We start from the raw sequence: 23191 nt of genomic DNA on the forward strand, positions 1-23191 counted from the left end.
GCCTGGAAAGTCTTCACTCTCCAGGGCGCAGGACTGGGCAAGGTTGTATGGAAGACCAACAGTTGTCCATGCTGCAAGTCTCCCCTCTCCACGACACCAATGTTGTCCAAGGGAAGGGCATTAGGACCCATACAGCTTGGCACCAGTATTGTCACAGAGCAATGTGTGATTAAGTGCCTTGCTCAAGGACACAGCACGTTCCCTCGGCTGGGGCTCGAACTCACGACCTTCAGGTCACTAGTCCAATGCCTTAACCACTTGGCCACATGCCCACACAATATTTATTACTATTTTTATATTTTCCCTTAAAGTATTGTTGACATAGTTTAATAAGGCAGGTTTCCATCTATCGCAAGGAAATTCGGGTCAAAATAGGACTTTGAGCTTGAAGGTCCAGGTAGAATCCAATGATTCTATCCTTTGGAAAACTTGCAGGTAGTGAGTTTGAAAGACTTTGGCAGAGCCAGATGGTTTGAAAGGGTTGTATATAGTAAGTGACCTGTAGTTCCTCTTTCCCAAGCATGTCTTTGTGTTGAGCAACAAATATCTTCCCAGTTTTCCTTCTCCTTTTCATTGACATCTGCCTCCTTACTTGACCCACAGGTCCACAACTACTCCCATGCTGGCTCCATCCACCATATTTACTTCCTTCTCAAGCAGTGTACTGAGACAAAAAATGCACTGCAGGCGGCAAATTGCCAAGGCTTCATTCACAAAACTTCCCCAAATTCGTGACCTCTCCCAACTAGAAGGATAGAGGAAGCCAAACCCACGGTCATCCAAGTTAAAAATTCCCCATGAAACGATCTATCAATCTAAGCTACTTTCTGTTCAGTTTCAGTTAGCAGAAGTTGGGACTTAGAGCGCGAGGCAGGAGGTTCTAAAAGAGGTAAGTTTTGGGACTTCTTGTTCAGTTTCAGATAGCAGGAGCCTCAAGGAAGCACATTTCCGAGAATGCACTGGGATACACTGTCAGTGATGTAACTTGGGTCATCAGGTATTTTGGGTCTTTCAACATCAGACACCCTTGCCCAGGCAACTCAGCCAGGGTTGATCAAGCCCTGGCTTGTGTCCCAGCAGCGTCGGTCCACGGATCACACCTTTTGATCCATAGCCATCTGGAGGCTTACTCAGCAGCCTCTGTCTGGTCCTGATGGCTCTTTCCTTTGTAGCTCCCCCATAATACCAAGGAGGGAGTAGGTTCTGCACAGTGAGCAGCCAGAAAAACCTCTACAACCCAACTCTTCAGGCTCATATCATGCTCTCCATCCCTGTCTCTGGCACTGCTCTACCATCTCCTGGTATTTGGCTTTCTTACACTCAAACACCTCCTCAACCCAGTCTTCCCAAGTAAATGTCAGTTGTACCATGACCACCTGCTTCACGGTTTCTGACAGAAGGACCATGTCAGGCCTCAGGGATGATGATGCAATAAGGTCAGGGAATGTCAATTGGTTGCCGAGGTTGACTTTCAGTTGCCAGTCAGACGCTGTGACGAGCAAGCCTACTGGTGATCTGGGCTGAGGCTGTGATTGGTCTCCAGCTTTGACACAAATTGTTGGTTGAAAATTGATTGGTTAATTGGCGGCAGCGAACAAAAAGAAGTTAGGATTGAGCGAAGCAACCGTAGTGGCAGTGGGGGAGCTGAGGCTTTGGCACAAGAGGCTTTAGTGTGAAGAGCTGGAGGAAGTGAGTGGAATCTAAGCTAAGGTTCTCGTAAGTTCTCTTACGTTCCCGGAGCAGCAGAAATGGCAGTCAGGGCAGCTATGTTTTCCTGTTGCAGGATGTGGGAGCTCAGGCAGTACTCCAATGTCCCTAATAACTACACCTGTGAGAGGTGCATTCGGCTGCAGCTCCTTAACAGACTTCATTAGGGAACTGGAGCTGCCTGACTAATGGATCATTTGACAGACTGCTGGATTGATAGACGGGAGTTACAGGGAGGCAGTCACACATAGGTTGCAAGGTGCAGGTAGCAGGGTAACTGTCAGGAGAGGGAAAAGGAACAGGTAGTCAATGAAGGGAAACCCTGTGGCCAAGCCTCTCAATAACAAGTACACCGTTTGGGATAGGGTGGGGGTGGGGGAACAACCTTTCAGGGGAAAACTGCATTGGCCAGGTCTTGTAACTTTGTTTTTGCATTGTCTCCATCTTAATGACATCATTCTTACAGCTGGGCCACCGGAATGGCACAAAAGACTCAATGTATGATCTCAACAATGGCTTGTACAGTTACAACGTAACATCTATCTCCCATACTCACTGCCATGACCAACAATGGCAAGCATGCTGAGTGCCTTTCTACCACTCTCTCTACCTCAGAATCAGGTTTAATGTCACTGGCATGAAGCATGAAATTTGTTGTTATGTGGTAGCAGTACACTGCAATGCATTATAATAAAGACTGTAAATTACTGTAAGTATATATATTTCAAAAGTCAATTTAAATAAGTAGTGCAAAAAACAGAAACATAGCGGTGAGATAGTGTTCATGGGTTCAATGTGCATCCAGAAATCTAGTGCTAGTGGGGAAGAAGCTGTTCTTGTACCATTGAGTGCCTTCAGGCTCCTGTACCTCCTCCTTGATGGTAGCAATGAGAAGATGGCATGTCCTGAGTGATGGAGATCCTTAATGATGGACGTCGTCTTTTTGAGGCGTTACTACTGTGTACCTGTGTCCCTATTTTCATCAGACTATGCACCTGTATAAGACCATAAGACCATAAGAAATAAGAGGAGAATTAGGCTTTGTGGCCCACTGTTTCATCATGGCTGGTCCATTTCCCTCTCTGCCCAATCTCCTGCCTTCTCCCCGTATCCCATCCTGCCCTGACTATCAACATCTGTCTCAAATATCCCCAATAACCTAGCCTCCACAGCTGCCTGTAGCAATGAATTCCACAGATTCATCACTCTAGCTAAAGAAATTCCTCCATATTTCTGTTCTAAATGGACGTCCCTCTATTCTGAGGCTGTGCCTCTTGTCTTAGATTCTCCCACCATAGGAAACATCCTCTCCTTATCCACTCTTTTGAGACCTTTCAACATTCAATAGGTTTCAATGAGATGCCCTGCTCACTCTTCTGAATTCCAGTGAGTACAGGCCCAGAGCCATCAAACTTTCCTCATATGATAAGCTTTTCAATCCAGGAATCATTTTCGTGAACGCCCTTTGAACCCTCTCTAATGTCAACACGTGCTTTCTAAGGGGCCCACACTGCTCACAGTACTCCATGTGAGGCCTCACCAGTGCCTTATAAAGTCTCAACATTACATCCTTGCTTTTATATTCTAGTCCTCTCGAAATGAATGTTCACATTGCATTTGCTTTCCTCATCACTGACTCAATCTGCAAATTAACCCTTAGGGCACCCTGCATAAGGACTCCCAAGTCCCTTTGCACCTCCAATTTTTGAATTTTCTTACCATTTAGAAAATAGTCTATGCTGTTATTTCTTCTACCAAGGTACATGATCCTACACTTCCGTAAGTGTCTCAAAGTCTCTACTAATATTGATAGATTTGTTGTACTGTACATTTCTAGCAGACTTACTATAAACTGATGATTATTTTATTTTTTATTATTGGTCTAGCATCCATTGGAAGAAAATTGTAAGTCCTTTCTACATGTCATTTGCTTTTACCCTATAGTTAGACGTACTTCTTTGTAGCACTGTAAATCCATGCAAGAGTTACAAACTTAAATCTGCTAGATACACAAAACACAGTCATGGGTGCTATACTTTAATTTGTTAAAAATTATTCTTAACTTACACATTATTACAATGATGTTCGGTTTTAAATGATCACTTTGTTTGATATAGTTCCTATTAACCATCTTCGATTTTCAATATATTAGACAAAATATAAAAAGAATTGTAAAACATTTAATACATTTGATGTTAACTTCTGATAGTCTATATTTATATTTAGAAATATAAATTATGTTCCCTGTTCTTGTTCAGTTTTAAATCAAAAGGCCTTTCTGACCTTCACCTTCAAAGTTCAAAGTAAATTTATTATCAAAATGTATGTCCTCATATACAACTCTGAGATTCGTTGTCTTGTAGACATACTCAATAAATCTATAGAATGATAACCATAACAGAATCAATGAAAGAGGCTGCTGACTCACAAATAGAGAAAGCTTGGAGACAGTATGTGAGGGAGGATAGGCAGGTGATAGAGAAGGGACGCGCTCAGACCAACGATTTGAGATGCGTCTATTTTAATGTGGGGAGTATTGTGAACAAAGTGGATGAGCTTAGAGCGTGGATCAGTACTTGGAGCTATGACGTGGTGGTCATTACAGAGACTTGGATAGCTCAGGGACAGGAATGGTTATTTCAAGTGCCAGGCTTTAGATGTTTCAGAAAGAACAGGGAGGGAGGCAAAAGAGGTGGGGGTGTGGCATTATTGATCAGAGATAGTGTCACGGCTGCGGAAAAGGTCGACGGCATGAAGGGATTGTCCACGGAGTCTCCTTGGGTGGAGGAGGTTAGGAACAGGAAGGGGTCGATAACTCTACTGGGTGTTTTTTATAGGCCGCCCAATAGTAACAGGGATATTGAGGAGCAGATAGGGAAACAGATCCTGGAACGGTGTAATAATAACAGAGTTGTCATGGTGGGAGATTTTAATTTCCCAAATGTCGATTGGCTTCTCCCTAGAGCAAGGGGTTTAGATGGGGTGGAGTTTGTTAGGTGTGTTCAGGAAGGTTTCTTGACACAATATGCAGATAAGCCTACAAGAGGAGAGGCTGTACTTGATTTGGTATTGGGAAATGAACCTGGTCAGGTGTCAGATCTCTCAGTGGGAGAGCATTTTGGAGATAGTGATCATAATTCTATCTCCTTTACAATAGCATTGGAGAGGGATAGGAACAGACAAGTTAGAAAAGCATTTAATTGGAGCAAGGGGAATTATGAGGCTATCAGGCACGAACTTGGAAGCATAAATTAGGAACAGATGTTCTCAGGGAAAGGTATGGAAGAAATGTGACAAATGTTCAGGGGATATTTGTGTGGAGTTCTGCATAGGTACGTTCCAATGAGACAGGGAAGTTATGGTAGGGTACAAGAACTGTGGTGTACAAAGGCTGTAGTAAATCTAGTCAAGAAGAAAAGAAAAGTTTATGAAAGGTTCAGAGAGCTAGGTAATGTTAGAGATCTAAAAGATTATAAGGCTAACAGGAATGAGCTTAAGAAGGAAATTAGGAGATCCAGAAGGAGTCATAAGAAGGCCTTGGCAGGCAGGATTAAGGAAACCCCTAAGGTATTCTGCAAGTATGGGAAAAGCAAGAGGATAAGATGTGAAAGAATAGGACCTATCAAATGTGACAGTGGGAAAGTGTGTATGGAACCGGAGTAAATAGCAGAGATACTTAATGAATACTTTGCTTCAGTATTCACTATGGAAAAGGATACTGGTGATTGTAGGGATGACTTGCAGCGGACTGAAAAGCTTGAGCATGTAGATATTAACAAAGTGGATGTGGTGGAGTTTTTGGAAAGCATCGAGTTGGATAAGTCACCAGGACCGGATGAGATGTACCCTAGGCAACTGTAGGAGGTGAGGGAGGAGATTGCTGAGCCTCTGGCAATGATCTTTGCATCATCAATGGGGACAGGAGAGGTTCCGGAGGATTGGAGGGTTGCAGATGTTGTTCCCTTATTCAAGAAAGGGAGTAGAGACAGCCCAGAAAATTGTAGACCAGTGAATCTTACTTCAGTGGTTGGTAAGTTGATGGAGAAGATCCTGAGAGGCAGGATTTATGAACATTTGGAGAGGCATAATATGATTAGGAATAGTCAGCATGGCTTTGTCAAGGAAAGGTTGTGCTTTATGAGCCTGATTGAATTTTTTGAGGGTATGACTAAACACATTGATGAAGGTAGAGCAGTAGATGTAGTGTATATGGATTTCAGCAAGGCACTTGATAAGGTACCCCATGCAAGGCTTGTTGAGAAAGTAAGGAGGCATGGGATCCAAGGGGACATTGCTTTGTGGATCTAGAACTGGCTTGCCCACAGAAGGCAAAGAGTGATTATAGACAGGTCATATTTTGCATGGAGGTCGGTCACCAGTGGTGTGCCTCAGGGACCTGTTCTGGGACCCTTACTCTTCATGATTTTTATAAATGACCTGGATGAGGAAGTGGAGGGATGGTTTAGTAAGTTTGCTGATGACACAAAGGTTGGGGTGTTGTGGATAGTGTGGAGGGCTGTCAGAGATTACAGCGGGACATTGACAGGAAGCAAAACTGGGCTGAGAACTGGCAGATGGAGTTCAACCCAGATAAGTGTGAGGTGGTTCATTTTGGTAGGTCAAATATGATGGCAGAATATGGCATTAATGGTAAGACTCTTGTCAGTGTGGAGGATTAGAGGGATCTTGGGGTCCGAGTCCATAGGACGCTCAAAGCAGTTGCACAGGTTGACTCTGTGATTAAGAAGGCATACAGTGTACTCAAAAATTGAATTTAGGAGCCGAGAGGTAATGTTGAAGCTATATAGGACCCTGGTCAGACCCCATTTGGAGTACTGTGCTTAGTTCTGGTCGCTTCACTACCATAGAAAGGGTGCAGAGGAGATTTACAAGGATGTTGCCTGGATTGGGGAGCATGCCTTATGAAGACAGGTTGAGTGAACTCGGCCTTTTCTCCTTGGCGCGACAGAGGATGAGAGGTGACCTGATAGAGTTGTATAAGATGATGAAAGGCATTGATCGTGTGGATAGTCAGAGGCTTTTTCCCAGGCCTGAAATGGCTGCCACAAGAGGGCACAAGTTTAAGGTGCTGGGAGTAGGTACAGAGGAGATGTCAGGGGTAAGTTTTTCACGCAGAGAGTGGCGAGTGCGTGGATTGGGCTGCTGGCAACGGTGGTGGAGGCGGATACGATAGGGTCTTTTAAGAGACTTTTGGATAGATACATGGAGCTTAGAAAAATAGATGGCTATGGGTAATCCTAGTAATTTCTAAGGTAGGGACATGTTCGGCACAACTTTGTGGGCCGAAGGGCCTGTATTGTGCTGTAGTTTTTCTATGTTTCTATGTTTCTAACTTTGGGCATTCAACCAGTTTGCAAAAGGCAACAAACTGTGCAAATACAAAAAGAAAGAATTAATAATAATAAATAAACAAGCAATAAATATTGAAAGCATGAGATGAAGAGTCCTTGAAAGTGAGCCCATAGGCTGTGAGAACATTTCAATGAGGGGGAAAATGAAGCTGAGTGAAATTATCCCCCTTTGGTTCAAAAGCCTGATGGTTTTTACCTGAGTATATTGTTGCGATGCAAAAATTGTTGGAGAATTTGCAAGTGTGAAGAAGTGGAGTGATATTTGGAAACTTGACACCTTAAAGCGTCATTTAGCAAGCAAATCACATATGGATAGTGTGCAAAAGCTCTGCTGAGAAAATCCTTCATTAGCTGCTACAGGCTTGCTATGTACATTTTGTGAGTGCAGATGAACGAGAGCAGAACCTTTCTTGCATCTAGTGTTGCCCGTGAAAAAGGTTTTAGCCTAATCAAAACTCAAAAACAAACGAAGCAACTGTTTAAGTGAGTGACGAGAATTCAGAGCTATCTGTTGGAAGGAGGATTTATTAGTCTTGACAGAGTTTACAGAGAATGGGTAAGTGTCAAAAACAGGAGGGAGAAAAAATGACGAAGCAACTTAAATATGTTCATTATCTTGTTCAACTTTATATCTCTTATGTAATTAAGCTACAAAATCTGTGCTGTATGCAGCGATTTCCAAATAAAATGCCTCCTTGGATATTTTGTCAATTAACTTTGCAATTTTGTAAGTTTTGTTTTACCATTTCAAATTACTTTAATTACGTGAAAAATTGATACATTATTACATTGTGTCATATAATGTACGAGAAATAAGACTCATTGATGTGTATTATTTTATTTCTTTTAAACGATGAACAACAAACTGGACTTGGTAGTTTATTATCCTTGGAATAGCTTCAGGTTTACTTCCACTTAAAAATTTAGTTTGCAAACGTTGTTGTCACTGGGCAAAAAAATTGCAGTGCACAAGATTTTTGCGCACACTGGTCATTACAGATTAGAGGGAACATTAGTTGAAGGGTGGTAACTGTTCCTGAACCTGGTGGTGTGAATCCTGAACCTCCTGTACCTTCTTCCTGATGGCAACAGCAAGAAGAGAGCATGACCTGGGTGACATTAAGGTCAAACGGTATACTTCAGATGAAAATCATTCCATTATCTTTACAAGGGAATTAACCGTTGTTTCTTTTAATCTGATTATCAATTGTTGAATATATTCTATTCCATTATTATATTTTCCATGACACTAGTGCATGTTGAGTATCTCAAATTCATTTATTGAGAGAAAGCCAATTGCATGTCTCTTGCAGAAAACTTCCCATTTCTTAATGTAATAGAATGGGTATTAAGTATGGCTGTATGGGTGGTTGCATAATAATAACATAAATCTATGCTCTTAAATGCATTTTTAAAATTTTAAAGTACTAGATGTTACTAGCATTTGCAAATGGGATGATATTATTGGTTACTGTCCCACCACTGCCTGTAAGGGGTTTGCAGGTTTTCCCTGTCACCGCATGGGTTTTCTCCCACATTCCAAAAACATACCAGTCAATAGCTTAATTAGGCATTGTAAATTATCCCATGATTAGGCTAGGGTTAAAATGGGAGATTGCTGGATAGTGCATCCTGAAGGGCTGGAAGGGCCTATTCCGTGTTGGATCTCAATAAAGAAATAAATTAAATTACCATGGTTTTGGAACTGGTTCATGTCACTGACATGCAACCCTGGGGAAAGTACCGATCACGTGCATGCAACACTGTAAAAGTATCAGCAGCAATAGAACACACCTGGAGTCTGTTTTTGCAGTTAACAATCACTATCTTTATTAGTAACTACTAAATATAGTAACTTAAACCAGGTAAATGAAGAGTTAACGGTGTTATGCATATATAGGTGTATAGATAAGGTTCCCAAACTTATTCAAGCTTATGATGGTATATAAGAAAGTTCAGTTCAGTTCAAATGCACAGAGTTGTTATTGTTGTTATGAGGGAGATATTTGTAATCCAAAGGCAAATGTTGTGAGAAGGCAATTACATCGATATTCCACAGATTCCACGGCAGCAATACAAAATAACAATAGCAGTAGGTTTTATCTCCGAAGTTGTTCCACTCCACACACGAAGTATCACCGACAGTGATCTTCAACAAATATCCTTTCAACACAAATGGTACCACCCCCGAATTCAGCTACGGGACATCCCAAAGTGGTGGCCACAGGATACTCAAACCGAATCCATGTATGGATTATCACCAACAGTAGCTTATCACAAAGGGGACCATCTTCAAGGGAACCTCCACCCAGGCAAGGGTAGACACACTGGTAGATTCCATATGGTTACTCCAAACACACAACGTGATAGCCACTTATCCAGTTCCACGACATACGAAATAACTCCAACAGTGATTTGCCACAGGGGTACTGTCTTCCAGTGAAATACCACACCCAGACAAGGGTAAACAGACACGTGGTATTCACAAAGGTTTTCCTCTCACCAGAGAACCCACTCCTGTGGATTAACTATGTGACAATCACACTTTCGTATTCGAATGGAATCAAACTCACCCCTTACAGGCTTCTTGGAAGAGAGTCCAAACAGTGACCTCTTTATCACTAGGTTTCTTCTGTTTCAAACATTCCTCTCCCCTCCTCTCTCTCTCTGCAAACTTCTTCTAGTTGCAGTACTTTGTGAGAGTCATTTATCAACACTCTGGATCAATCTCAACTCACCCCTTTTGGGCTACTGAAAGTTTAAACCAGCGACCTCACTCACTGGTGTCTTTCATTGATTGAAACCATCTTGACTCTGAGCATGTGTCTTTCTATGTGTGTCTGTGAAAGGATCATCTGACCTTGTTTATTCAAAACAAGCCGCGAGAAATCATAAACATCTATTGTCTGACAGATAACTCCGCCTCTCTCACCATAGTAACCAAGCAATTTTGCAGTCAGCAGAAATCCAACAGTGTCCCAAAAGTCAGTCTCATTCTCTCGGCATTTTAAAGTGACAGTCCACAGAAAAAAAATGAACCCTAGGGGTATATAACACCTCCCCACCATAAAGCAAAATTTTGATCAGAGAGCAAAATTTTTAACTGTAGATTACAAAGTATAAAGCAGTACATATGTGATTAACACATAGCACATTACAGTAGCGTATACAAATACTAGTTTCTATTTCATTCTTAAGCTTAAAATCCAGACAGTCAATCTACCATGCTATTGTCTTTACCTTCCACATGCTTTGTTGCAAAATCAACTTCCTGCAAAACCAAATCGTGTTATATTCAAAATGGTGTTTGGTCAACCATTTTCCCTTTTCCACTTTACCACAGAACACTTAACCATCACGTGATCAGCTTGCTTACCAGCTCGCATAGGTCCTTCACAGACTGCCTGAATTTTACCCTGCATAGCTGCCAACTCATCACCAATGTTTTCCTTGTAAAAAGTTCCAAACAAGTTATTTGATCCAACTCCACAACCTTTGGTTGTTTATCTTCAAGTATATTATCAGATGGGTGGTAGAGTGGAGATACATTTCTACCAAAGGAGATATAAGGCACTCCTTCCCTCTGTTAGCTGGCAGGTCACCTTTGGGCAAGGTATAGCTCCTGTTTAGCCTCCTGGTCTGGGTCACATAAAGCCATGGGAGCAAGTGGTGGATGGTCATATGAGCAGCTGGTGTATATCACAAGTCCTGGTTATGCGACCGCTGATGCCAGGCTGACAATCTCTGAGGAGTATTGATGATGGCTGGGGTCACCCCTCTTGTAAAGACACTGTCCAGAAGAAAGCAATGGCAAACCACTTCTGCAGAAAAATTTGCCAAGGACAATCATGGTCATGGATAAGACCATGATTACCCATGTCATACGACACAGCACATAATGATGATGATGATATTATCAGTGACCACTTCTGATATTGGTTCTTTTGATTTAACTTTTAAATGGCCTCCAAAGTGACTGACTAACCCTCACAATTTAATGCTCAAATGGATTGCACTTGTTAAGGTGATCGGGAACAGACGGTAAATTATGTCCTTGCCAATAATACCCAAATCCCTATGATTTAGATAGCTAAAATTGTGAGCCATTTTAAAAGAGCATTGTTACATCACTACAGCCTGGTTTCATGCTTACATATATGGATTTTCTAGTCAGTACTAATGTATGAGGAGCGTTTGATGGCTCTGTTCCTGTACTTGCTGGAGATTAGAAGAATGAGGGAGAATCTCATTGAAACCTATGGAATACCGAAAGGCCTATATAGCGTGGTGCGCAGAGGATGCTTCTTATAGTTGGGGAGTCGATAGGACTCGCAATACAAGGATGCCCCTGCAGGCAGAGATGAGGAGGAATTTATTTAGTCAGAGGGTGATCAATCTGTGGAATTCATTGCCATGGATGGCTGTTGAGGCCAAGTCATTGGGTATATTTAAAATAGATGTTGATTGGTCAGGGGGTCAAAGGTTATGGGGAAATGGCAGGAGAATGGGGTTGAGAGGGAAAATAAATCAGCCATGATGGAATGGCAGAGCAAACTCAATGGGCTGAATGGTCTAATTCTGCTATATGTTTTATGGTTGTGGTCAGAACTGGTATTTTAGTTAATAGTTTTATCTTCCAATTGCAATGTAAATTAAACTTTATTTTGTTGTTGTTAAAAGAAGCTGAAAATTTATGCCAAGAAATACATATAAAGTGGTTCCTGTCAGGTACCATTTTATTTGTAATAGTTATTTTTTACAGGAACAAAAGACAGCATGCTTGCAAGGTAGACCCCTGTTCCATTTTAACCTTCTTCTCTTCGTCTTAACCTCCTGCCTCAGATCCTGTTCCTGTCTCCTTCAGCTGCCTGTGCTGTGTCTCGAAAGTAGCCCTGTTTGTGCCAGAGCATATCTCTGGTGTGGCAGAAAGATTGAATCAGTTAGTATCCCGGTCATTCCAATGCTTGTAATGAGCCTTTTCAAAGATGTACTCTGTCATTCAGTGTAATCTGGGTACTGGAAATCTACCCACCTGCAGGGCCACAAAACAAAATATTTATTCAATATTTTCCCAAATAGTTGGGATAAAATTATCATTCTCACATCCTTGGGTGCACTATTATGTTGAAAGAGTTCCTATGGAAAATCTGTGCCTATTTTCTATTGAATTCCATGTCTGTCTGTTCCACAATATCCTGGTACTATACCAATATTTAAATGCTAACTTTTCCCAACAGGTCTGATAATTGTGACTTGCATAACTTTGTAGCCATTAAAATCACTAATGGAAGCTTTTCATATCGCACTTCGCCTCCCCCTCACAAAAGGTGGTGAATCTCTGGTAATCTGGCATCTGGAAGACTGTGGAGCCATTTGTGGGTATTTAAAGAGGAGGTAGATAATTTTTTGAACTATCAGGGAATTGGGGGATTATGTGGAACTAGCAGAAGTGGTAAGGACTGAGGCAGATCAGCCGATAATAATATTGACTAGTGAGACATTCTCAAGGGGCTGAGTGGCCCGCTCCTATTTTCTTACGTACTTGAGTTCTTGAAAGTAGCACCTCATTCTAGATCTGGTACGATAATTTTCTGTGTGTTTTTAATATTTCCCATATGTAGATTTTCTTAGTTTCATATGAAGATTCCTGAGACAAAAGGTTGAAATCACTGCGGTCTTTGTTAGTGAAGAATTAACTTCACATAGTTGTAACTTCCTAATCCTGCGCTACACTAATTGTTAATACTTTCTGATGATCAGCCAGAAATGGGTAGTTTAAAAAAAACCTACATTTTTGATACTGCATTTTCAGTTCCAGTATTGTTTTCTTGTCAAATTTCTTTCACTATCACACCACCAGGATGAGGAACAGTTATTACCCCTCAACCACTAAGCTCTTGAACCAAACTTCACTTGCCCCATCACTGAAATATTCCCACAACCTATGGATTCACTTTCAAGGACTCTTCATCTCATCTTTTCAATATTTATTGCTTATTTATTTATTCATTTATTTATTATGGTTATTTCTTTATTTTTTGTATTTGCACAGTTTGTGTCTTTTGCACACTGGTTAAACGCCCAAGTTGGTGCAGACTTTCATTGATTCCATTATGGTTAATTTTCTATTATGAATTTATTAAGTATGCTCACAGGAAAATGAATCTCAGGGTTGCATATGATGACATACTCTATATGTACTTTGATAATAAATTTACTTTGAAATTTGAACTAAAATCAGCTGACTTCTTGATAGACAGTTAATGGCTGGGCATTGAATGAATAGCCACCCAATATGGAATATAGAAAGTGAAAACCAATCTGAGTGTATGAGTGTAATTTGGTATATATATATATATATATACAGACACTAAATAGTGAAATAATTAGTGCAAAAATAAAAATATAGAAGTAATGAGGCAGTGTTCATAGGTTCAATGTCCATTCAGAAATTGGATGGCAGAGGGGAAGAAGCTGTTCCTAAATCATTGAGTGTGTGCCTTCAGGAGTCTGCACCTCCTCCCTGATGGTGGCAATGGGAACAAGGCATGACCTTGGTGGAGGGGGTCCTTTTTGAAGCATTGCTCCTTGAAGATGTCCTGGATACCACAGAGGCTAGTACCTATGATGGAGATAACTAAGTTTACAGCATTCTGTAGCTTATTTTGATTCTGTGCTGTAGCCCCCCTCCAATACTAGATGACAATGCAGCCAGTTAGGATGCTCTCCATGGTACATCTATATAAATTTGGGAGTGGCTTGCAAAATAAAGAAATGCAAAGATTATTCTTTGAAATGGTGGTTCTAAATTTATTATGAAAGTTTTGTTGTCAAAATGCAATCCATTTAATTTATCCTACCCTAGTGGTGTTCTGTGGGGGTCTGTGGTGGGACTGCTTCTTATCACGTTATATATCTTTGATTTGGATGATGGAATTGATGGCTTGTGGCCATGTTTGCAGATGATACAAAGATAGGTGGAGGGCCGAGTAGTGCTGAGGTAGCAGTGAGTCTGCAGAAAAACTTAAGACAAAATGGGAGAATGGGCAAAAAGAAATGGCAGATGGAATATAAAGTAGGGAAGTGTATGGTCATACACTTAGTAGAAGGAATAAAGGTGCAGGCTATTTTCTAAATGGGGGGAAAATTGTAAAATCAGAGGCAAAGGGACTTGGGATTCTTCATGCAGGATTCCCTCAAGGTTAACTTGTAGGTTGAGTCGATGGTAAAGAAGGCAAATGCAATATTAGCATTCATTTGGAGAGGACTAGAATAGAAAAGCAAGGCTGTAACACTGAGGCTTTATAAGGCATTGGCCAGACCACACTAGAGGTACTGTGAGCAGTTTTAGAAACTTAGAAACATAGAAAACCAACAGCATACAGGCCCTTTGGCCCACAAAGCTGTGCTGAACATGTCCTTACCTTAGAACTACCTAGGCTTACCCATAGCTCTCTATTTTTCTAAGCTCCATGTACCTATCCAGGAGTCTCTTAAAAGACCCTGTCATTTCTGCCTCCACCACCACCGGCAGCCCATTCCACACACTCACCACTCTCTGCGTAAAAAACTTACCCCTGACATCTCCTCTGTACCTACTTCTAAGCACCTTAAAACTGTGCCCTCTCATGCTAGCCATTTCAGCCCTGGGAAAAAGCCTCCAACTATCCACACGATCAATGCTTCTCTTTATCTTGTACACCCCTATCAGGTCACCTCTCATCCTCCATCGCTCCAAGGAGAAAAGGCCAAGTTCACTCAACCTATTCTCATAAGGCATGCTCCCCAATCCAGGCAACATCCTTGTAAATCTCCTCTGCACCCTTTCTATGGTTTCCACATCCTTCCTGTAGTGAGGCGACCAGAACTGAGCATGGTACTCCAAGTGGGGTCTGACCAGGGTCCTATATAGCTGCAACATTACCTCTCGGCTCCTAAACTCAATCCCACAATTGATGAAGGCCAATGCACCATATGCTTTCTTAAACACAGAGTCAACCTCCATAGCAGCTTTGAGTGTCCTGTGGACTTGGACCCCGAGAACCCCCTAATCCTCCACACTGCCAAGAGTCTTAGCATTAATGCCATATTCTGCCATCATATTTGACCTACCAAAATGAACCCTGTCTGGGTTAAACTCCATCTGCTACTTCTCAGCCCTGTTTTGCCTCCTATCAGTGTCCCGCTGTAATTTCTGACAGCCCTCCACACTATCCACAACACCTGCAATCTTTGTGTCATTAGCAAATTTACTAACCCATCCCTCCATTTCCTCATCCAGGTCATTTATAAAAATCACGAAGAGTAGGGGGACCCAGAACAGGTCCCTGAGGCACATCACTGGTCACCGACCTCCATACAGAACATGACCCATCTACAACCATTCTTTGCCTTCTGTGGGCAAGCCAGTTCTGGATCCACAAAGCAATGTCCCCTTGGATCCCATGCCTCCTTACTTTCTCAATAAGCCTTGCATGGGATACCTTATCAAATGCCTTGCTGAAATTCAAATACACTACATCTACGGCTCTACCTTCATTAATGTGTTTAGTCCTATCCTCAAGAAATTCAATTAGGGCCGTAAGGCATGACCTGCCTTTGACAAATCCATGCTGACTATTCCTAATCATATTATGCCTCTCCAAATGTTCATAAATCCTGCCTTTCAGGATCTTCTCCATCAACCTACCAACCACTGAAGTAAGACTCACTGGTCTATAATTTCCTGGGCTATCTCTACTCCTTTTCTTTAATAAAGGAACAACATCTGCAACCCTCCAGTCCTCCGGAACCTCTCCCATCCTCATTGACGATGCAAAAATCATTGCCAGAGGCTCAGCAATTTCCTCCTTTGCTTCCTACAGTAGCCTGGGTTACATCCCATCCGGTGCCGGTGACTTATCCAATTTGATGCTTTCCAAAAACTCCAGCACATCCTCTTCCTTAATATCTACATGCTCAAGCTTTTCAGTCTGCTGCAAGTCATCCCTACAATCGCCAAGATCCTTTTCCATACTGAATACTGAAGTAAAGTATTCATTAAGTACCTCTGCTATCTCCTCCAGTTCCATACACACTTTTCCAATGTCACACTTGATTGGTCCTATTCTCTCATATCTTACCCTCTTGCTCTTCACATCCTTGTAGAATGCGTTGGGGTTTTCCTTAATCCTGTCCGCCAAGGCCTTCTCATGGCCCCTTCTGGCTCTCCTAATTTCCTTTTTAAGCTCCTTCCTGTTAGCCTTATAATCTTCTAGATCTCTAACATTACCTAGCTCTCTGAACCTTTCGTAAGCTTTTCTTTTCTTCCTGACTAGATTTACAACAGCCTTTGTACACCACGGTTCCTGTACCCTACCATCCTTTCCCTGTCTCATTGGAATGTATCTACGCAGAACCCCACACAAATATCCCCCGAATATTTGCCACATTTCTTCCATACATTTCCCTGAGAACATCTGTTTCCAATTTATGCTTCCAGGTTCCTGCCTGATAGCCTCATATTTTCCTTTACTCCAATTAAAGGTTTCCCTAACTTGTCTGTTCCTATCCCTCTCCAATGCTATGGTAAAGGAGATAGATTCACCTCCAACCATCCTCCACTGGGAGATACCTCACTCTCCATCCAGCCTGCTGACAGTTGCTGACCAGTCCTGCGTACTTGGAGAGCTTCCTTTCAAAGGCCTCTTCCAAGCGATCTTCCCATGGGACTGTCAGCTCCAGCAGCACCACTTGCTTAGTAGACTCAGACACAAGGACAATGTCTGGTCGCTGGGTGGTGGGTGCGATATGGTTGGGGGACTTCAGCTGCCGTTCGAGGTCCACCAACAGCTGCCAGTCCCTTGCAGATGTCAGGATGCCTGCAGATGTTCTTTTGGTGGGTATTGGCTGCTCTCCAGCTCTGACAAAGGCAATGGTCTGCTTGAAGGGTCGGGACCACTTTGCCCACTCAATTCCTGCACTGGTGGATTCAGCGATGGTCTTCAGGACCTGATCATGCCTCCATCGGTACTGTCCCTCACCAAGTGCCCTTGCACAGCCACTGAGAACGTGCTCCAGGGTTCCTCGCTTGGAGCACAGTGGGCACGCAGATGACTCTGCCTTGCCCCATGTGTGCAGATTTGATGGGCTTGGAAGCACATCGTACACTGCCTGGATGAGAAATTGGATGCGGTGTAGTTCGGCTTTCCAAAGATCAGCCCAGGTCACTTTCCTCTCAACCGCATTCTCCCATCTTGTCCAAGCTCCCTGTTGCTTCATTCCCACTGCTTTGCAGGTTCTCATCTCCTCCACTACTTCTCTCACCTCCTCCTGAACTAGACGGCACCTTTCCTTCCCTCTGGTGTCCATTTGGGGAGTTGGAAAGGATCCTAGCCCAGCTCGGCCTTGTGTGACCACTCCCAGCAGCCTCCTGTGACGCAGCCTTGTCTCTGCTTCCTGAACAGCTTCCTCTGCCCTCCACTTCCTGTCAGTCCTCACTTGGATCCCTGCTGTACCCACCTTTGAATCACCTGAGTCCCTATACTGTAGCACTTCTCTGGCTCTTGTTACCTTGAATTCTTCCTCCAAGGATTTGAAGGGCAGTTGCAGTTTGTTGTGGTGTCCATAGAGTGCGATGCTGCTCAGGCTCTTTGGAAGCCCCAGCCATCTCCTGAGGTGGTTGCTAACCCTCTTCCCTAAGGTTTCGACAGTCGAGATCGGAACTGCATAGACGAGGAGGGGCCACAGGATTCTGGGAAGAATGCCACGCTGATACATCCAGGCTTTAAACTTCCCAGGTAGGCCAGACTTGTCCACAGATTTCAGCTAGCCATCCAACTCGGTGCAGGTCACCTGGATGGATGTTGTGTCCCTAAAGAGCTGTCAAAAACCTTGCCTAGTTCTTGACTGGCATCGATCTTGATTTGGCTGGTTTGAAATGCATCCGGGCCCACTCCACCAGCTTTTCGAGCCCTTGCAGAATCCACCGACAGCCTGGGACTGATTCTGTGGTGACTGTGAGGTCATCCATGAATGCCTTGAGAGGTGGTTGCCGTTGAGTGGAATTCATTCTGCGCCCTCTGCACTCTGGTTCAGCAGACTTCATGAGCATGTTCATGGCTAGGGAGAACAGTGTCACTGAGAAAGTGCACCCTGTGATGATGCCGATCTCCACCTTATGCCAGCTTGATGTAATTGCTCCTGAAGAGACCCGCGTCCTGAAGTTGCTGTAATAATCGGCGATAAGGTCTCTGATTCTGCTGGGGACTTGATATTTGGTCAGTGTGAGCTGCACCAGCTTGTGCAGAATGGAGCCATATGCATTTGCCAGGTCGAGCCACAATGCTGACAGGTTGCCTTTGTTCTCTCTGGCCTCCCTGATGAGCTGTGTCACCACATGGGTATACTCCAGACAGCCCGGCATCCCTGAAATGCCACCCTTCTGGACTGATGTATCAATATAGGTGGCTGGTTAGAAATGGCACTGAAGAAAATTTTCGCTTCGACAGACAGCGGGGAGATGATGCGAAACTGATCTATCTGGGTGGCATTTTCCTCCTTCGGGATCCTCACCCGTTCGGCCACTCTCCACTGTTCTGGGATCTTCCTCCTTCTCCAGAAGATCCTCAGGATCTTCCACAGACGCAGCAGGAGTTTGGGGCAGTTCTTGTACACTTTGTACAAGGTGTTGCTTGGTCCTGGAGCCGAGTTTGCCCTTGCTTTGCGGACAACCTCTCTGACTTCCTTTAGTTGCAGCTCTGACATGTCGAACCGCACATCCGGTTCAGGTGGGTCTATTAGGATGTTGCACTCTCCCAACTCCTGCTCTCTTTCAGGATCATTATATATCTTCTTCAGATGTTGGTCTATGTCTTCCTGCGAACAGGCCAGTTTCCCACTGCGCTTCTCCCCCAGCAAATCCTTGGTGAACTTGAAGGGGTTGGCGATAAAGGCAGCACATTTTCGGGCCCTTTCACGCCGCCGCCTCCGAAGCCACTCTGCCCGGCGGAGGACCCTGATCTTCTTTCGTAGTATGCACATCAGCTGGGCCAAGCCAATGCGCTCCTCTTCTCCTGCTTCCTTGTATTGGGACTTCGGCGCTTTCATCTCCTGCCTAATGTTGTAGCTCCTCAACAATCATTGGTTCTTCGAGTAAGGTGTATTGGAGCCTTCCTTCTCCTCTTCTGCGAACCGTTCCGCTGCGATGCTGACAATGATTGTTGTCATGGCTTGTAGCCTCCTATCAACCCCTCCCTTCGCCATTGCCTCCAGAATTTGGTTGACATCTTCATCAAACTGCTTCTACAGTGAAGTCATGTTAGCTGCAGGCCATTGGATCTGCCTCCTGTTAGACTTGACGTTAGAGGGATTAGTTTGCAACACTTGGAGGTTCCAGGCACTATGGGGTAACTCCGGGCCTGGCCCCTCCTTCATCTCACCAGGTTGGACACCTGTGCGTTGTGCTCAAGGAACCTTCCTGAACACACCTAACAAACTCCACCCCTCACTCTAGGGAGATGCCAATCAATCTTTGGGAAATTAAAATCTCCCACCAAAACAACCCTGTTATTATTACACCTTTGCAGAATCTGTCTCCTGATCTGCTCCTCTATGTCTCTGTTACTATTGGGTGGCCTATAAAAAACACCCAGTAGAGTTATTGACCCCTTCCAATTCCTAACTTCCACCCACAGAGACTCCGTAGACAACCCCTCCATGATTTCTTCCTTTTCTACAGCTGTGACACTATTCCTGATCAACAGTGCCATGCCCCCACCTCTTTTGCCCCCTTCCCTGTCCATTCTGAAACATCTAAAGCCTGGCACTTGAAGTAGCCATTCCTGTCCCTGCACCATCCAAGTCTCTGTAATGGCCACAACATCATAGCTCCAACTGCTGATCCAGGCTCTAAGCACATCAGCTTTGTTCATGATACTCCTCACATTAAAATAGACACACCTCAAACCATAGGTCTGAGTGCGTCCTTTCTCTATCACATGCCTATCCTCCCTTTCACACTGTCTCCAAGCTTTCTCTATATGTAAGCCAATCTCCGTTACTTCAGCTCGGTTCCCACACCCCAGCAATTCTAGTTTAAACTCTCCCCAATAGCCTTAGCAAACCTCCCTGCCAGGATATTGGTCCCCCTAGGATTCAAGTGCAACCTGTCCTTTTTGTACGGGTCACACCTGCCCCAAAAGAGGTCCCAATGATCCAGAAATCTGAGTCCCTGCCCCCTGCTCCAATCCCTCAACCACGCTTTTATCCTCCACCTCACTCTATTCCTATACTCACTGTCACGTGGCACAGGCGGTAATCCTGAGATGACTACCTTTGAGATCCTGCTTCTCAACTTCCTTCCTAACTCCCTATAGTCTGATTTCAGGACCTCCTCTCTTTTCCTGCCTATGTCATTGGTACCAATATGTACCATGACCTCTGGCTGTTCTCCTTCCCACTTCAAGGTATCGTGGACGTGATCAGAAAGATCCCAGACCCTGGCACCTGGGAGGCAAACTACCATCTGTGCTTCTTTCCTGCGTCCACAGAATCGCCTGTCTGACCCTCTGACTATCGAGTCCCCTATCACTGCTGCCATCCTCTTCCTTTCCCTACCCTTCTGAGCCACAGGGCCACAGGGGTACTCTCTAGCCTCTGACTCCTGCCCTTCCCTCTCCTGACTGTTACTCACTTATCTGTCTCCCCAGGCCCCGGAGTGACTACCTGCCTATAGCTCCTCTCTATCACCTCCTCATTCTCCCTGACCAGACGAAGGTCATGGAGCTGCATCTCCAGTTCCCTAACGCGGACCCTAAGGAGCTGCAGCTCGACACATCTGGTGCAGATGTGGCCGTCCGGGAGGCTGGGAGACTCCAGGACCTCTCACACCTGACACCCAGCATAGAAAACCGGCCTCACACACAGACTTCCTGTCTGTATTCTACACAGATAACCTACCTCGCCTCAGCCCTTTATCACTGAAGCTCCGTTGAGCCTAAGCCTTCCTACTCTGTCTTCCTCTACTCCATCGCCTGCTCTATAAATCTGTCTTCTTTTGAAACTCTTCTCGCTGTTTTCACTGGCTGACCTCCACGCACTTGAGCAGTCATGCCCCGTTCAAACCGCTGAAGAAATAACAGGGCACGACTGGGCCCCTTATCTAAGAAAGACACAGCACTTATTGATGATCTAGGAAAAAATGTGCTGGCATTGGAGAGGTTTCAGAGGAGGTTCTTGACAATGATTCTGGGTTCACTTATGAGCAGTGTTTGATGGCTCTGGCCATTATTTCATTCGCTGAAGTTTTGAAGAATGAAGGGGGATCTCATTGAAACCTATCGAATATTGAAAGGCCTAGATAGAGTGGATGTGGAGAGGATATTTCCTATAGTTATGGAGTCTAGGACCAAAGGGCACAACCTCAGTATAGAGGGACGTCCACTTAGAACAGAGATAAAGAAGAATTTCTTTAGCCAGAGGGTGGTGAATCTACTGAATTCTTTTCTGCAGACGGCTGTGGAGCCCAAGTCATTGGGTACATTGACTTGGAGTTTGATAGGTTCTTGATAGGTCAGGGCATCAAAAGCTAATGTGGTAAGACAGGAGCATGGGGCTGAGAGGGATTATAAATTAGCCACGATGGAATGGTGCAGCAGACTTGATGGCCTCATTCTGCATCTATGTCTTATGGTTTCTACTAACTGCATTTATCTCTCTCTCACTCTCAAAGTTGGCTGTGGGTATATGAGAAAGAAGAGTACTCATGATGTGGAGAGGTCAAAGTGACTGCAACTGTTAGACTAGATGTCCCATCATTGGTATTCACCCTTCTCCAGAGGGAACTGCTCACCTTTGAACCTCTGCTGCTCAAAACCTATGCATCTGGAAACAAAAAAAAACCAGTAATGGTGAATCACAGTATTGGCGTACCTAGTTCAAGAGCCTCACTCTCTTTTTAAAACAAGATTATTAAATTTTATTGAGATCCTATAGATACCTCTGTACCAAGAATAATTAGTCAGTAATAATAATCCCCTTAGAGCAGGAGTTCCCAACCTGGGGCACACGGACCCCTCGGTTAATAGTAAAGGTCCATGGCTTAAAAAAGGTTGGGAACTCCTGCTCTAAAAGGACAGCTTTGTGTGAAGCTGCTGCTCACTGCACGGAAAAGTAAGCCGTCCTCTTGAGTGATGGATACCTGACGTCCTCTCTTCTGCCTTGTGAAGGTGCTGAAATAGGAGATGGATCCAGGCTTGATGAGTGTCCCCAGTGTCGACTTACAGAGGACTATTGGTCGCAAAGTGATATCAGGTTACTTTCTTGCCTCATAAATGGAGCTGAGAAGTGGGAATATATGTAAAAGGGGGGAAATAAATCTTATTGCATGGTAATTTTGACCTTCGCTTTGGGAACTATGAATCTGGTCGTCCTTGTGCTTATTGCATGTTATATTTAAACATGCTTTTCATTTATTGCAATGACATAGCAGAATAACTTGTTCCATATGTGGTCATATGTTTGTCTGAGAGAAACAGCACAGAAGCAGGCTCCTTGGTTCACCTTGCCCAGATTTGATCACAATATCCTCCTCGATATTGCCAGTTGCCCACATCCAGCCCATAACTCTCCAAGCCCTTCCCTTCATGTACCTCTCCAAATGCCTCTTAGATGTTGTTAATGCACTTACCTCGACCAGTTGCTCTGGTAGCTCATTCCAGGTACTCAGTACCTGGTGGATAAAGTTGTTGACTCACAGTCTCTTTAAATCTCTCCCCTCTTATCATGTATCTAGTTCTGGACTCCACCTAACTCTGGGGAAAATTCTATGACTATCCATCTTATCCATATCCCTCTGATTTTATAAATTTCTATGAGGTCACCCTTCATTCTTTTCCACTCCAAGAACTAAAAGTCCAGCAGGGGCAACCTCTCTCTCTAGTCCAGGCAGCAGTGTTGTAAATCTCTTCTGCACCTCCTGTAGCTTGACAATGCCTTTCCTATATTAGGGTGACCATTTTTTTAAGCATATAGAAGCTAAATACTTTCATTTATTAAACTTGGGGTATTACTAACTCTGGAAAAATGTGCTCATCCTTTGCAAGTGTTCTGCTGTACCGGAGCATCATTCACAG

At 43.8% G+C, this 23191-nt stretch overlaps 1 protein-coding gene across 4 annotated transcripts in view; it reads right to left on the reverse strand.

Annotated features, from left to right (window-relative positions):
• The window catches only part of crybb2 (crystallin, beta B2), an 87514-nt gene that overhangs the window by 22931 nt on the left and 41392 nt on the right, over positions 1 to 23191 (reverse strand). Inside the window, exon 1 of one of the 4 annotated variants that reach the window (XM_063034578.1) lies at positions 9653 to 9887. The exons of the other annotated variants lie outside the window; for them this stretch is intronic. The gene's annotated coding sequence lies outside the window, so the exon portion shown is untranslated. Of the gene's footprint in view, positions 1 to 9652; positions 9888 to 23191 lie in introns of those variants that run through there. 4 annotated transcript variants of the gene reach the window in all.

This window comes from Mobula hypostoma, chromosome 27, assembly GCF_963921235.1.
Source record: "Mobula hypostoma chromosome 27, sMobHyp1.1, whole genome shotgun sequence".
NCBI classification, from domain to species: Eukaryota; Metazoa; Chordata; class Chondrichthyes; order Myliobatiformes; family Myliobatidae; genus Mobula; species Mobula hypostoma.